The sequence below is a fragment of the Cervus canadensis genome, chromosome 4 (assembly GCF_019320065.1).
Source record: "Cervus canadensis isolate Bull #8, Minnesota chromosome 4, ASM1932006v1, whole genome shotgun sequence".
NCBI classification, from domain to species: domain Eukaryota; kingdom Metazoa; phylum Chordata; class Mammalia; order Artiodactyla; family Cervidae; genus Cervus; species Cervus canadensis.
Window position 1 is genome coordinate 552,056 of NC_057389.1, and position 15,003 is coordinate 567,058.

Genomic DNA, 15,003 nt, shown 5'->3' on the forward strand with positions numbered 1-15,003 from the left:
ATTTCATGGCAAATAGATGGGGAAACCGTGGCTGACTTTATTTCAGGGGGCTCCAAAATCACTGCAGATGGTGACTGCAGCCATGAAATTAAAAGACACTTACTCCTTGGAAGAAAAGATATTACCAACCTAGACAGTATATTAAAAAGCAGAGATGTTACTTTGCTAACAAAGGTCTGTCGAGTCAAGGCTATGGTTTTTCAGTGGTCATGTATGGATGGGAGAGTTGAACTCTAAAGAAAACTGAGTGCTGAAGAATGGATGCTTTTGAACTGTGGTGTTGGAGAAGACTCAAGAGTCCCTTGGACTGCAAGGGGATCCAACAAGTCCATTCGAAACTAGGTCGGACCTGAGTGTTCATTGGAAAGACTGATGTTGAAGCTGAAACTACAATGCTTTGGCCACATGATGTGAAAAGCTGACTCATTTCAAAGGACCCTTATGCTGAGAAGATTGAGGGCAGGAGGAGGAGGGGACGACAGAGGATGAGATGGTTGGATGGCATCACCGACTCACTGGACATGAGTTTCGGTAAACTCTGGGAGTTACAAATAGACAGGTAGGACTGGCGTGCTACAGTTCATGGGGCTTCAAAGAGTCAGACACGACTGAGTGACTGAATTGAACTGATAAGGGGAAAGAATATGAAGAAGAATAGATATCTATATCTATATCAAGAATAGATATCTATATGTATACCAGACCAGCTGGAATGTAAGGGATGGTGATGATGACTGGTTCTGACTCTCAAGACTTCAATCAACTGAAGCTTGGAGTCTCCCACAGGCCAAGACCCTTAATGAACATGCCTGTAGAGTTAAAGTGTTAGTCACTCACTCATGTCTGACTCTTTGCAACCCCATGGACCACCAGCCTCCTCTGTCCATGGGATTCTCCAGGCAAAAATCCTGGAGTGGATGGCCCCGCCCTCCTCTTGGGATCTTCCTCACTTAGGGGTTGAACCCGGGTCTTCTGCTGTGCAGAAATTGTTCACCATCTGAGTCACCACAGAAGCCGGAACATGCCTGTACTCATAGATTAAAGCTTACCCAACTTTGTGGTTTACAGAGACACTGCTCTGGAAAGCTCCATGGTGTTCTCCAGAGTTCTGCAAGTAATACACTTTTCCTTCCCATGAGCTTTGGCTGGGTTGCACCTTCTGGCTCTACACCCACCAAGAGGTAAACTCACTTTCTGGTAACATTTCTCCATCCAGACTCCCAACCACCACTTGAAACTAATTCTACAGTCAGTCGCTTTGCTTCTAATACATGGAAATCACATTAATTTTCTGTGAGCAAAGCTACCTAAGGGCCAGAAACAGTGTCCCTATTTTATCTTGTGAAGCCAGTAGGTGTCAGGCAATCTCAGCTCAGTGGATCCACAGTCCTCCAGATCGATGCCTCGGCTTAGAGAAAACACTTGCAAGGCTTTGAGGTTTTACTCATACATCATTTCTGAAGGCTTTTCATACCCATATTACATATACAGATAGCTCATCAGTGCCACTTCCACTTTCAGGTTAAAAATCCTCCAAGTTTTTCTAACATCCTTATTCCATGCGTTGTGTTTAAATCTTTGACCATAGGGTGTTTATCTTGTGTCTCATCCGAATATAGTTAATTACACCGTTTTCCCTTGAACAATGCAGTAGTCACCACATAGAGTTCTTGACAAAACTGGATTTGACAAGGTAGGGCACATGTGGGCCTAGGATAAACTCCGGGAGCACGGTTAAAGTCTGGTGGAGCCGATATACCACTTGAGGGCACTGGAAAGAAACATTCAGCCTGAGGACAACCCGCCCACTTGAGGATCCAAGCCTAAGAGGCCATGCATGAAAACAAAGAAACCAGCCACGATGCGCATGCGCGCTGGAGCCTTGACAGACACGCCCACAGAGCAGCCAATCCCCGAGCGGTGGGGCGGGGCCTCCATCGCGCTCCCCACCCTCCGGGCGCCTATTGGCCAGACTGCCTCAGTCCCAACGCCGATTGGTCGCTTGTGCCTGACAGGGTACAGGCAGGCTGCTGGCCCTTCACTTCACCTCAGCGCGGAAGGACTGGACGTCGCTGAACCTCTAGCTCTCCTGGGGACAGGGTGGGCAGCGCGGCAGGACAGCGGGGAGGCTGACGGGAACGCGCCCTGCGCAGCCCTCATAAACCCTTAGCCTGATGGCTTCAAATTCCAGGGTGGGAGGCCCGAAATCCTGTCAACTTTGAGTAACCTGAGTCCTAATCTGAAGGGGGCTTGGTCTCGCCAGCTTCAGGGATTACAAGTCCCTTCACCCACAGAAACACCGAATCCCCTAGTGCTGCGACCCTCAAATACCTAGATTAACCCCAGTTCCCCTCAGCCTGAGGCACCCTAAAAATAGCACCCGCAGAGAGACCAAATTTCCTCAACTTCGGATACCCTGAATCCTTCCGCCTGCGAGCTCTTAAAACTCTTCCTCCTCAAGACCCTAACTGTCCTGCCTGTCGGAGACCTAAAGTCCCTTAATAAGAAACCCCCGATTTCCTCAGCCTCACAGATCCCAAGTTTTCTCACCCTGCACATTCAACGTCAGAAAAAAAGATCCCCAGTCCCCTCTGTCTGAGGACCCCAGTTACTTCAGCCACTGGGACCCAGATCTCCTCAGGCCGAGCGTCTTGTCCCTTAGACGTAGAACCTACGTTATGCCCAGATTTTTCTGAGTGTCCAGGAGGAGACCTCAAAACCCTTCTTGGAGAAACATTCCTTCTGCTGCACTGGAACAGAGCCCTGATTTCAGCCTGACCCCAGTCCAGCAGTTAGGGGTTTCCGGGTCTCCTCAAGGATCCCTCCGTCACCCACAGACACATCCATCCCAGTGCCTTCCCTCAGAGGGGCTGAATTGTAGGGGAACCAAAGAAACCAAATCTAGTTCACATTAGGCTGATCTGTCATATCTAGTCAGGATCCGTCCATCCCACCAATACCCTCACCCTAACTTTCCCTTCACCTTCCTGCCCTGGACACTCCACCCAAGGCAGACAGACCAGGCTCTGGACACTGGTCTGGGCTATCTCAGCACCTTCTTCTTCCACAGGCACCTTGGCCTTGAGCACTCCAATGGCCATGAGGCCGAACATGTCTCCAGAGGAGAGCACTGAGGGAGATGCCGGGAGAACAGAGTGGAAGCCTACGGTGAGAGGTGGAGGCGGCAAAGCTGGGCTCTAAGCCAGCTCTATAGGAAGGGCATGGCGCTGGTCCCTGAAGCACCACAGACTGGTTGCCCAGTCAACTGAGTGAACTCCCCTGTGACTGTACACAGGTTGGGAATGCCTGATCCTGTCTGAGATGGTGGGGTGGAGTGGGACAAAACAGGACACTAGCTTCGTCAACTGCCCTGTGTCCAGGGAGAGTTAGGAAAATGCTCAGTGTTTGTTCAATTAGGCAGGACACAGTCGGGAAGGAAAGCCTTTATCCCTGTCTCACACAGACCATCCAGTAGCTTCAGGCTACTCCCTGCACAAAAGGTGGAGGAGAAGGCCCAGCTCTAAGGTCTGACTTAGATTAGTAAATCACTGATGGAATCTATTATTTTCCTTAGGCCAAAGATGCTTTCAAAGACATCTCTGTATACTTCTCCAAGGAACAATGGGAAGAGATGGGAGAATGGGAAAAAATCCGATATAGGAATATGAAAAGAAACTACGAAGCGCTGATTGCTATAGGTAACAGGAAGTGCTGGGCGCCTGTGAGCCTGGGAAACATGAAGCAGGTCTTCACCCTCAGTGTTCACTTGGCCCGCTCTTAGGTGGCTTCATCTGCTCACAGTTCCCTTTTGTGTGGAGACTAAGCTGGAGGAAATGTTTACCAGTTCTGCACCAAAGGGAGGTTGACCCTGCAGTGCAGAGCTCACCTCTTGCCTTATTCTAGATTCCCCCAGCCCATCCTACAAATTTCCTTGACTTTGTGACACTTCCCATTGCTTCTGTGCTTTGTTTCTCCTTCTTAGGACAAATGTTTTGCTTCTTTCCAGGTTTCAGAGCCACTCGACCAACTTTCATGCATCACCGCAGGCAGGTCATCAAGCCCCAGGTAGATGACACTGAGGATTCTGATGAAGAATGGACACCAAGGCAGCAAGGTGAGAGGCCAGGAGGATTTGGAGGTGTCTTCCTGAAACCAGCCTGGGCTTAGGTCTCACTACATCTCAGCCATTAGCAAGGAAAACATAATTTTCAGCATTCCGAAGTGGTTGTGGCTGAATATTTACATAAGTCTGAATGAAGCTGAATGTATAGGTTTTCCAGTGTAATTCTCAAAAGTTTTATGGTTACAATTTATCATTCTTTTTACAAAGAATTATTTTTGCTAAACATTCTTAGTGAAAGGCAGTTAAAGAAACCTTAGAAATTAATTCATGAAACATTTAATACTAATCTCATTGGTTATTGGATTAAATCCCTTCGATGAGGAAATGATTATCATATTATGTCAAGATTATTTATGTATGTATATAAAACAAAACCCATGATCTTCTTACCCTAACGTTAAACTAATTCTATATTTTGATTCTGGGAAAGGGTTGGAGAGAACTATTTATTCTCCATGATCTTTCCCACATTTCACTGACCAGAGATGGCATCAGGTAAATAAAATGAAGTACACTTATTATAAAATAGAAGTGAGCAGCTCACTTCCTCTTCTGCTGCTCAAACAGTTTAGAGGAGTTAATCTGCCTAGAATGCAGAAAACAATTTAGATAGTTCTATGATTCTCCATCTATGGATTTCTGTTCTCCCAGATTTTTAAAAATTATTTATTTAGTTTTGGCTGCACTGGGTCTTCATTGCTGTCCATGGGCTTTCTCTGGTTGCTGTGAGTGTCTTCTTGTTGCAGGGCATATGCAGGCTCTGTAGTTTGTGACACACAGGCTTAGCTGCCCCGCAGAAAGTGGAATCTTCCTGGACCAGCCATCAAACCTGTGTCCTCTGCATTGGCAGGCAGATTCTCATCCACTGTGCACCAGGGAAGTCCCTCTGTTCCCTTAGGTTATTAAAACTAGGGAAAGGGACATGAAAACCAAACATTTGGTTGTCTGCAAAGGTTTTGACATAAGGAGAGATTCTTCATAGGGAATACATACGCCTCGGTTCACCATACGCCTGCACGTCTTTATTTACCTTTTTAACAATTTCTGAGTGTATGGCACACTGTTGCTAACTATGTACACGTTAGTGTTAGTGGCCACAGTGTTAATCGCTCAGTCATGTCTGATTCTGCGTACCCGTAGACTGTAGCCCACCAGGCTCCTCTGTCCATGGGATTCTCTAGGCAAGAATCCTGGAGTGGATTGCCATCTCCTGCTCCAGGTGATCTTCCCAACCCAGGGATTGGGCCTGCATCTGTTGCATCTCCTGCATTGCAGCTGGATATTTTACCACTGAGCCACCGGGGATATATATACACATTGCTGTACCACAAATCTGTAGAAATGTTACATCTTGCGTGACTGAAGCCCTAACCCACTCAGTGACAATTCTCCAATCCTTCCTCCTCACAGCCTTTGGCAACCACGATTATATTTTCTGTTCCAATGGATTTGATTAATTTAGATACCTCATAGAAGTGGAATCAGGCAATATTTGTCTTTTTTGATTGGTTCATTTCACTTAGTATAATATCATCAAGGCCCATCCATGATATAGCATATGACAGAATTCTTTTTTAAGGCTTCAAAACATTCCGTTGTGTGCATGTGGATATAATAGCTATAACATATTTCTTATATAAAAATCTTTATTTTTATCCACCAATGAACATTTAGATGCTTACACATCTTGCCCATTGGGAATAATGCAGAAATGACCATACATGTGCCCACTATTTAGTCAATATCTTGCTTTCAATTTTTTATGGAAATACACTCTTGAGTGGGATTGCTAGATCATACAGCAATTCTAACTTTCTGTGGAAACTCCATACTGTTTCTAGAAAGCTTGCAACATTTTACATTGCCAACAATAGTGTGTAAGGGTTCCAATTTATCCATATCCTTACCAAGCTTGCTATTGTCTTCTTATACACATTGCCCATTACAGAAGGTTTCAATTTGTATTTCCCTATTGATTAGTAATATTGAGCATCTTTTCATATGTTTGTTGGCCATTTGTGTATTTTCTCTGGAGAAATGTCTATTCAATTCCTTCTCTCACTGTTAGTCAGCTCAGACTGCGATAACAAAGCAGACTGCATTCCTTAAACCACAGAAATTTGTTTTCTTACAAGGGTGGAGCATGGAAATTTGATATCAAGATGCCATCATGGTCAATCAGGTTCTCTTCCTGGCTGATACGTAGCCTTCATACTGGTGTATGCTTAGTAATCCCTTATCACATGCATATTTTACAAATATTTTCTACCATCCTATAGGTGGCCTTTTCAACTCTGTTCAGTGTCCTTTGCTGCACAGAGGTTTTAAGATTAATCTCATTTGTCTATTTGTACTTTGTTACTAATATTGTGCACTTGGTACCATATCTAAGAAATCATTGCTGATTCAATGTCCTGAACTCTTCACCCTTGTTGTCTTCTAAGAGTCTTATCAAGTCTTGCATTTAGGTCTTCAATCCATTCTGAATTGATTTTTCTTCAAGATGTAAGATGTTCATTATTTTGCAATTGGTTATTTTGTTTCCCCATCACCATTCATTACAGGGATTAAAGTTTCCCCATTATCTTGACACCCTAGATGAAGATCATTAGACCATGTATCCAAGAGTTTATTTCTGCCTGTCTATACTGTTCCATTGATTGACATATCTGTCTTTATGCCAGGCAGCTTCCTCAGTGGCTCAGCAGGTGAAGAATCTGCCTTCAGTGCAGGAGACACAGGAGATGCGGGTTCACTCCATGGGTTAAGAAGATCCCCTGGAGAAGGAAATGGCAACCCTGTCCAGTATTCTTGCCTGAGAAATCCCCTGGACAGAGGAGCCTGGTGGGCTACAGTCCAAAAGGTCACAAAAAGTCAAGAAGACTGAGTGACTAAGCATACATTTTTTGCCAAATCTACACTCTTTTGGTTCCTGTACCTTTGTAGTATGTTCTGAAATCAGAGGCCTCCAGCTTTGCTGTTCTTTCTAAGATTACTTTGCCTATTCGGGGTGCTCTGAGATTCCGTGTTAACTGTTGGATGGATTTCCTATATCTGAAAAAAATGCCATTGGGATTTTAATAGGAATTGCATTGAATCTTTAGATTGCTTTGGGTAGTATGAACAGCTTAAAAATATTAAGCCTCCAAATCTATAAACATGAGACACCTATCTATTTATGTCAGATTCCTTTCAGCAATATTTTGTAGTTTTGAAAATATAAGTCTCTCATCTCCTTAAGTTTATATCTAATTACTTCATTCTTTTCAATGCTATTATAAATAAGATTATTTGTCCAGTGGCTAAGACTCTACACTCCTAATGCAGAGAACTTGGGTTCAGTCCCTATTCAGGGAACTAGATCCCACATGCCATAACAAAGACCTGTCACAAACAAATAAATAAAAAGAAATATTTTTATTTTAATTTAGCTCTTGAATATAGCTTTAAAAAAATAAGAAATAAATAGGATTGTTTTCTTATTTTTCTTTGTGGAATGGTCATTCTTCATGCACGGAAAGATATTTGAATGTTGATTTTGTACCATGCAATGTTCTGTGCAAGTTTTTGGTGTGTGTGGATTTAAAGATTTTTCAGCACATAAAACCATGGCCCTGTGAAGAGACATAATTTTACTTCTTTCTTTCCAAAGGGAAGCCTTTTGTTTCCATTTCTAACCTAAAGCCCTGGCTATGACTTCTAATATTATGGTGAACAGAAATGTTGATAACGGGCATCCTTGCCTTTTTTTCTTGATCTTTTTTACTGATGACTATGATGTTAGAGGTAGACTTTCAATATATGACCTTTATTATATTGCAGTCACTTCCTCCTATTTCTACAGTGTTGAGCACTTTTGTCATGAAAGACTAGGAAATTTATGAGATACTTTATGAACATCAGATGAGGAACAGATGAAGTTTCATATTTTTTTTTTTTATTTTTAAGATAATTATGTAATGCTCCCAGTGGAACCATGGGAGCTGATGATACAGAAATCATCTTCCATTCCTCCTTTGGTAATCACTGTCTTTGTCACTCTCTGGCTTAGAATTATGTCTCCTTAGATAGAATACCCAGAGTTTGGAAACATTTACCAATCAAAACACTGATTCTCATCATTCTTCAGGTAAACCTTCTTCAATTGCCTCCAGAGTGGAGCACAGTAAACACAAGAAGGTGAGTATTTCCCAAATCCTGTTGCCAAAATATCCTCCTCATGGATCCAGTCACAGGTGAGAACAGGAGAAAACACAGAGATCCTGGAGACGGCTGCCTTCCTGCCCTGAATCTTTAGCACACTGTCTGATATCATCACCATCTTTATAGTTAGTAAGAACAACAGTAGTGGGCGGTTCTGTTGTTACATTACTTTCATAATATTTCAGACTTTAAGTATTATATGTGAATAAACTTACTTAAACCTTAAATCAGTCCCACAGTACCAATAAGTAGGTATATAGCTATCACCATTATAGATCCCAAAAATGAGGTAAAAAACATTTGATTGTATGCCTGAGATCACAGTATCACTGGTAGTGCAATCTAAACCAGTGCACATTCTCTAAACCCCTTACAAACTGATTAAAACTTCCATAGTTCTATGAAGCTTATTCATACATTTTTATATCATTCATCTGAGAGATGTTTTCAACCTCAGTTCTTTTGTGCTGTGCTAGGGAGGGATATGCTAAGACATCTGACTAAGGGAAGCTTAAGGACATGCTGGGCAGTTTGTACAGTGGACAGTCCAAGATGAAGAAGCTTAAAGACATGCTGGGCAGTTTGTAGAGTGGACAGTCCAAGATGAAGAAGGAGACAGGATCCCTACCTCAGAGCCTCCCACTCCAATAAGAGGAAGCAACTCACACCCCTGAGAAGCCTCAGGTTTGTGACTGAAAAGCAACAAATAAGAAAATAACAGAAGGACTTCACATAGATTACCTGCTTTTGAGTAGAAACTCATCATCTGGGCATCATTTCAAATGCTCCTTCTTGCAGGAGGAGTAACAGCTCCCCCTCTGAGCTCTAATAGCAACTCTCCTGTTTGGAATCATGTGTTTAGCCTGCCCCTGTGTTGTGAGCTTTGAGAGACTAGCCCACACCCATTCATTCTCAGAAGTCCAGGCCCAGCTCAAAGCCCCTGAGGGAACACTGAATGTTTTGTGAATGAGTGACTCCACATTTAAGCATTCATCTAGGAGTAGAAAGGTCAAAGAATGCTGAAGATAGTATCTGTGAGCTAGACTTCAAATATAGATGCAGTTTAGGGAATAAATTGATACCAGGGATGTACGCTCATGTTCTTACTGTATTAAATAGCTCACACAACAATTTGTTGAAGGTTATTAAATTTCATGTCCACTATAATATTAAGAATTAGCCTGAATACCGATTCATGGATCAGGAAACTGAGGAGAATCAGCTAGTCATACAGCCTTGTTCAAGGAGAACTGATGAGACCAGCTACTTTAATTCCAAACATTGTCTCTAGGATATGGCAACTGGCAATTTTCATCTCATTTTCTTTATTGTCTAAATGTGTTTCTGCTGATCGTCTTTTCTCCTCTTAATCTCACTGCTTTGTCACCTTATTTTCCAGATGTGTTTTGTCCCCTCTGTAATTTTCCATACTTCCTTGTTCATCAAAGGGCCAGTAATTAATACAACCCCCACAGAACTCTATACGAGCACTTACCCTCTTCTTTCCCTGACCTCCAGCTATTCTCCCTGCCTTGCTCTCACTTTTATGCAGAAAGTTGAAGGGGAAGAACCTTAAGATATGAATTCTAGTTTTGATTCACTATCCACCTAGGTCCTTTTGTTACATTCCAGTGTTCAGGCCTCCCCCCCCCCCCACCGCCCCCAAATCAGGTATTTCTAAGAATTGTCAAAGTATTAACTAAAACATGCATGTGAAAACACTTCATAAAGTCCTAAAGAACTAACGAAATGCCTGTTGTCTTTTACTCACATGGAAGAGAATGTCCAGGGCACCATTAAGTAAGGAATCTAGTTTGAAGGAATTGCCAGGAGTAGCAAAATTGCTGAAAACAAGTGGCTCCAAGCAGGCTCAGAAACCAGTGCCCCATCACAGAAAAGCAAGGACCCCTGGACAGCACCCCAGACAAAAAGTCGGTAAGAGAAATTTGGGGAGTTCCTCTAATTACTTCCTCTAATCCCTGTAGAAAAGCTAGTAAGTGTGACCTAGGTGTGTGGCATGGACTTTGGGTAGGCGGGGGTTTAAGCTGGATGGATCTGAGTCATGATGTTAGCACTGGGGCCTTGGGAAAATCTTATACATTTTCTGAGTTCCTGATTGCTATGTGTAAAGTGAAGATAAGGATACATAACTCATACAGTGCTTGAAAGCCTTACATTAAATGCAAAACTCTGACACCTACAAGTAGTTCAATAAAACCAACTGTGCTGATGGGAACCCAGCTTTGTTAGTGTTTATGCCCAGACCTCTGCTCAGTGCCTTACGTGTCATGTGCCCTTAACATATATTTTCTGAGTAGATGTGTCAGTGAACTATTTCCTAAGTAGGAAGGTTTGGAAGTTAAACCAACTAACGGGAAGTGCAGGAAGCTATCACTGAACTGGGCATCTGTGGTCAGTGGAGCCTCAGTCTCCTGAACCCGTAGTTAAAGGGACAAGAAGCAAAGTATAGAGAAGGGACTTCTTGGTGGTGAAGTGATTAAGACTCCATGCTTCCACTGCAGGAGGTGTGGGTTCCATTCCTAGTCAGGGAACTAAGATCCCACAAGGCATGCAGCGTGGAGAAGAAATAAATAATGTATCATTAAAAAGTAAAATTACAAAAGTAAAAGTTTGAAAAATACATGTAAGAAAGTTTTAACAAAGTGTATAGATGGACAGGTAGGAGATCTCACACTTTCCAATAAAACAGGGACTAATTCCCCAGACCCCACCGGCCTTGCTTAGCTTCTGTTTTCCATCTTAGAACTCAGAAGAAAAGAGACTGGAGTGAAGAGGTACAGTTTACGAGAAAGAAAGGGCCACATATACCAAGAGGTCAGCGAGCCCCAGGATGATGACTACCTCTGTGAGTGACCCTGGTGGCCCACTCACGGAGAAGGGGCTATGAGGCCTTGGTCCACTAACCTCACCTCACCATTTGGTCCCCCGTCCATCCCCTTCCTCTATGACTTGGGGAGCAGCATCGAGGCCAAATGCCATGAATGCCCCAATTCCTTCTGAAGGTCGTTATGACCAGCAACATCACTATACCTCCTCTCATCCCTGTTCTTACCTCCAGATTGTGAGGAGTGTCAGAACTTCTTCATCGACAGCTGTGCTGCCCATGGGCCCCCAACCTTTGTAAAGGACTGTGCAGTGGAAAAGGGGCATGCCAACCGCTCAGCCCTCACGCTGCCCCCTGGGTTGAGTATCAGACTGTCGGGCATCCCTGGTGCTGCGCTTGGAGTGTGGAACAAGGCGTCCGATCTGCCGCTGGGCCTGCACTTTGGCCCCTACGAGGGCCAGATCACAGACGATGAAGAGTCCGCCAAGAGTGGATACGCCTGGCTGGTGAGAAGCACCCGTTTCCCTGTCCTCTGGGCTCTAATCACTTGTACGTGGTGGGGGGTACTTCATATCTACATGTGAGGATGCAGATGGTGATAACATGGTCGGGAATGACACAGTCAGCCCTGTGTACTGTGTGCCCTGGGTGTGAACAGAAGACTTCCATCTAAAGGTCAGAGGAGAGGTGGGCCCACAGTCTACAGACACTCAGGACCTCTATCTAAAGGTCAGAGGAGAGGTGGGACCACAGTGTACAGACACTCAGGACCTCTATCTAAAGGTCAGAGGAGAGGTTGGAACACAGTGTAGAGATACACAGAAGTGACTCCTCCCTTGTGGAGCCCTTGCCTTCAATGAGCCAAGGAATCAGACTTGGAATGATGAGTAAGGGGCTAACCGTGTGGTTCGACAGGCAGGTGAATCCATGCAGGCTGAAAAGCACCAATGACTACAGAGGGAAATAGCTCTTATATTGCTTCTACCAAAAAAAAAATAAAAGAAAGAGGAAAGCTTGTAACTCTTTCTCTGCCACTCAGATCACCAAAGGGAGGAACTGCTACGAGTATGTGGATGGAAAGGACACGTCTTGGGCCAACTGGATGAGGTGAGTGCAGTGAGGCTGCAGTGTGTAGACATTGAGACTCCCTCCATCCCACGCGCCTTTCCTTCTCAACCCGGCTCCCTCAACAGCTTTCACATCTTCCCTCCTCTTTTCCTTCCATATCATGCTCTTTCATTTCAAAAGACACTAGAAAGAAGGAAATAAAAATATGGCATGTGCCGTCAAGATACAAGTCTATATGCTGAACAAAACTGGTGGACTTGAAAACAACTTGAGGAGCCTAGATTCACCAGGGACACTTTAACTCACTTAAAGGACACTTACCACGCACTTTATGTTTCAGTTTAGACAGTGAACTTCGTTACTGAAGCAGATCACACAACCCATGTCTGTCCTTTTGGAGAACATACTGCAAACAGACATTAGCCAATTGATTTTAGGAAGAGTAACCTTATTTTTTTCTCTTTGAGTAACTGCACCGTGCCAGGAAAACCTAATATAGGAGACCTTGACTCTATGTGGGCAACAACCTCTTCAGGCTTGGTTCCAGTGAGAAGTGGGCCCTGAGGCCTCAGAAGGAATGGGGGGCAGGATGGCCCTAGGTGGGGCCATTTTCTGAGGGCCTCCCTTTCATCAGGGCAGGCAGACAGTGAACAAACTATTATTGTTCCGTGTCTCAAGCTATATCAGAGCTCTCTCTAAGTTTCTGTGGGAAGGGATGGGCAAGCAAATAGGACCCTGGATACACGTGGGGAGATGGGAGAAAGCCTCGGGAGAGAAGGCAGGCTGGGGTGACTGCTGAGGGCTGCGTGTTAGCCAAGGAGCACCAAGTCCTGTGGATGGAAGAGAACTTAATTCAGAGTTTAGAGGAGCTGGATGTCACCAGCCTCAAGGACAGTTCAGGTGGAGATGAATCTGGAACTGGGCTCTGGAAAAATGGCTAATTAGGTAAGAAGAGAAAAGCATGGGAATTCACATGGCTTGGCCGAAGGTGTGAACAGAAGGTCCACATGAGGGGCGGCCTCAGAGGTGGAAGGCAAGGAGCTGGGCATGGTCGGAGAGTGGAGGGCACTCATCACCTGAGGTTTCTTTCCCTTTCCCGGCCTCGTCCCCAGGTATGTGAACTGTGCCCGGGACGACGAGGAGCAGAACCTGGTGGCCTTCCAGTATCACGGGCAGATCTTCTACCGAACCTGCCAGGTGGTCAGGCCGGGCTGTGAGCTGCTGGTCTGGTACGGGGACGAGTATGGTCAGGACCTTGGCATCAAGCGGAACAGCAGGGGGAAGAGTGAGCTCGCGACCGGGGGAGGTGAGTGTCAGCCCTCTTCCAGCACCCCACCCCATCCTGGGAGCCTCCGTGGTCCGATTTCGAAGCAGAGTACAATCCAGTCCAAAGTCAGTTGAGTTGCAATAAAAATGCCTCAGAATTTGATTCTTTTCATATGATTGTTAGGAAAAATTTTTATATTAAAAATGCTAGTTCTAATTTGTAATATTTCATGCAAAAAAATGTGTCACATCACCTTCTGCTGAAAGGCTGAGAAGCAAAAAGCAACATTTCTAGCACCTACCAGCACTCTGCCCTTTACCTGTTTCTTCCTCAATTCCTCCCATTTCTATGCGACACATGTACAGTGATGTGCATTCAGTTACTGTTCCAGTTTGTTGTCATGTGAGTTCATACTCTGTGCCAGACAGGGCTCCACGCACCGAAACAGAGAGAACAACTGTCCTGGGTCAGCAGGGGCTTCATACCAGTCAGGGGCTGGTGCTCTGAGGAAAACCAGCGCAGGGAACGTGCCTCGGGTCAGCGTGAGCAGAGGGTGGAGTGTGGTGCATGATGGTGCGGCAGGGTCTCTGCAGAGATAACACCTGCGAGAAAGGATCCCAGGCAGGGGAGCAGCCAGTGCTGAAGCCCCAGGGCCGGGAAGAGAGGCCATGCCAGGGGTCTCGGGAGGAAGCACAGAGGGCGAGGAAGGAGGCTGAATGGGACACGGAAGCCTCAGGGCCTGTGTCCACGTGCAGGAATCAGGGGTCCTCCTGGGTGACACAGAACAACCGCACGGCTTCTGCTGCAAGCGGCATGTTCTCTGTGCTAAAACGATGCTTTGGTTCATTTTGGGGACGAGACATCAGCGGGGAGCCCCCTCAGAGGTCAGTTCATTGCCAGACATGAGGGGAGAGTAGGCTGGCTGAAGATGCTTTCGAGTGAGGATGTGAAGAGTCTGGCTGGAGATGTATTTTAAAATAGGGCTTCCTAGTGCACATTGAATGGACTAAGCCTGAATGTAATAAATGACGTATGAGTACTGGTGAGGCTTGAGAAAGGATATGCCTTTATTTTATGATCTATGGGAAACTGAGGCAGGAGCAATTTGTGAACCTGTTTGGGCAGCAGGGGCCAGAGACCTGTAGTCAGTGGGACCTGGGCCGCTCGGTCTCGTCCAGTCTCAAACCCACTTCCTGCAGAGATCGGCACAAAGGCTGCTCTTTGAACAAGGAGCCACAAAGTCAGGTTTACCCACACCTGCTCTAACCACCCCCTGTGCTGCCTCCCATATGCAGAGAGCTCCAGGCCAGGCGCCCCTAACTTAATAGACCCTTTCTTCTCACAGGGAGCCACTCAGGAGATTTCACCTAAGTCATCAAGTCTTATCCCTCAGTAGGGTAAATACCTGTGGCCACTGTGACGTGACTTTTCAGACACTTACACACAGGGAAAGTCCCTGCAGATCCACCTCTCAGGAGAGATGCTGCCTCTGATGCT

The 15,003-nt window shown here is 45.2% G+C and overlaps 1 pseudogene; it reads left to right on the plus strand.

The window, feature by feature from the left end:
• Positions 1-3,099: 3,099 nt before the first annotated feature.
• The window catches only part of LOC122439453, a 72,821-nt pseudogene continuing 60,917 nt past the window's right edge, over positions 3,100-15,003 (plus strand).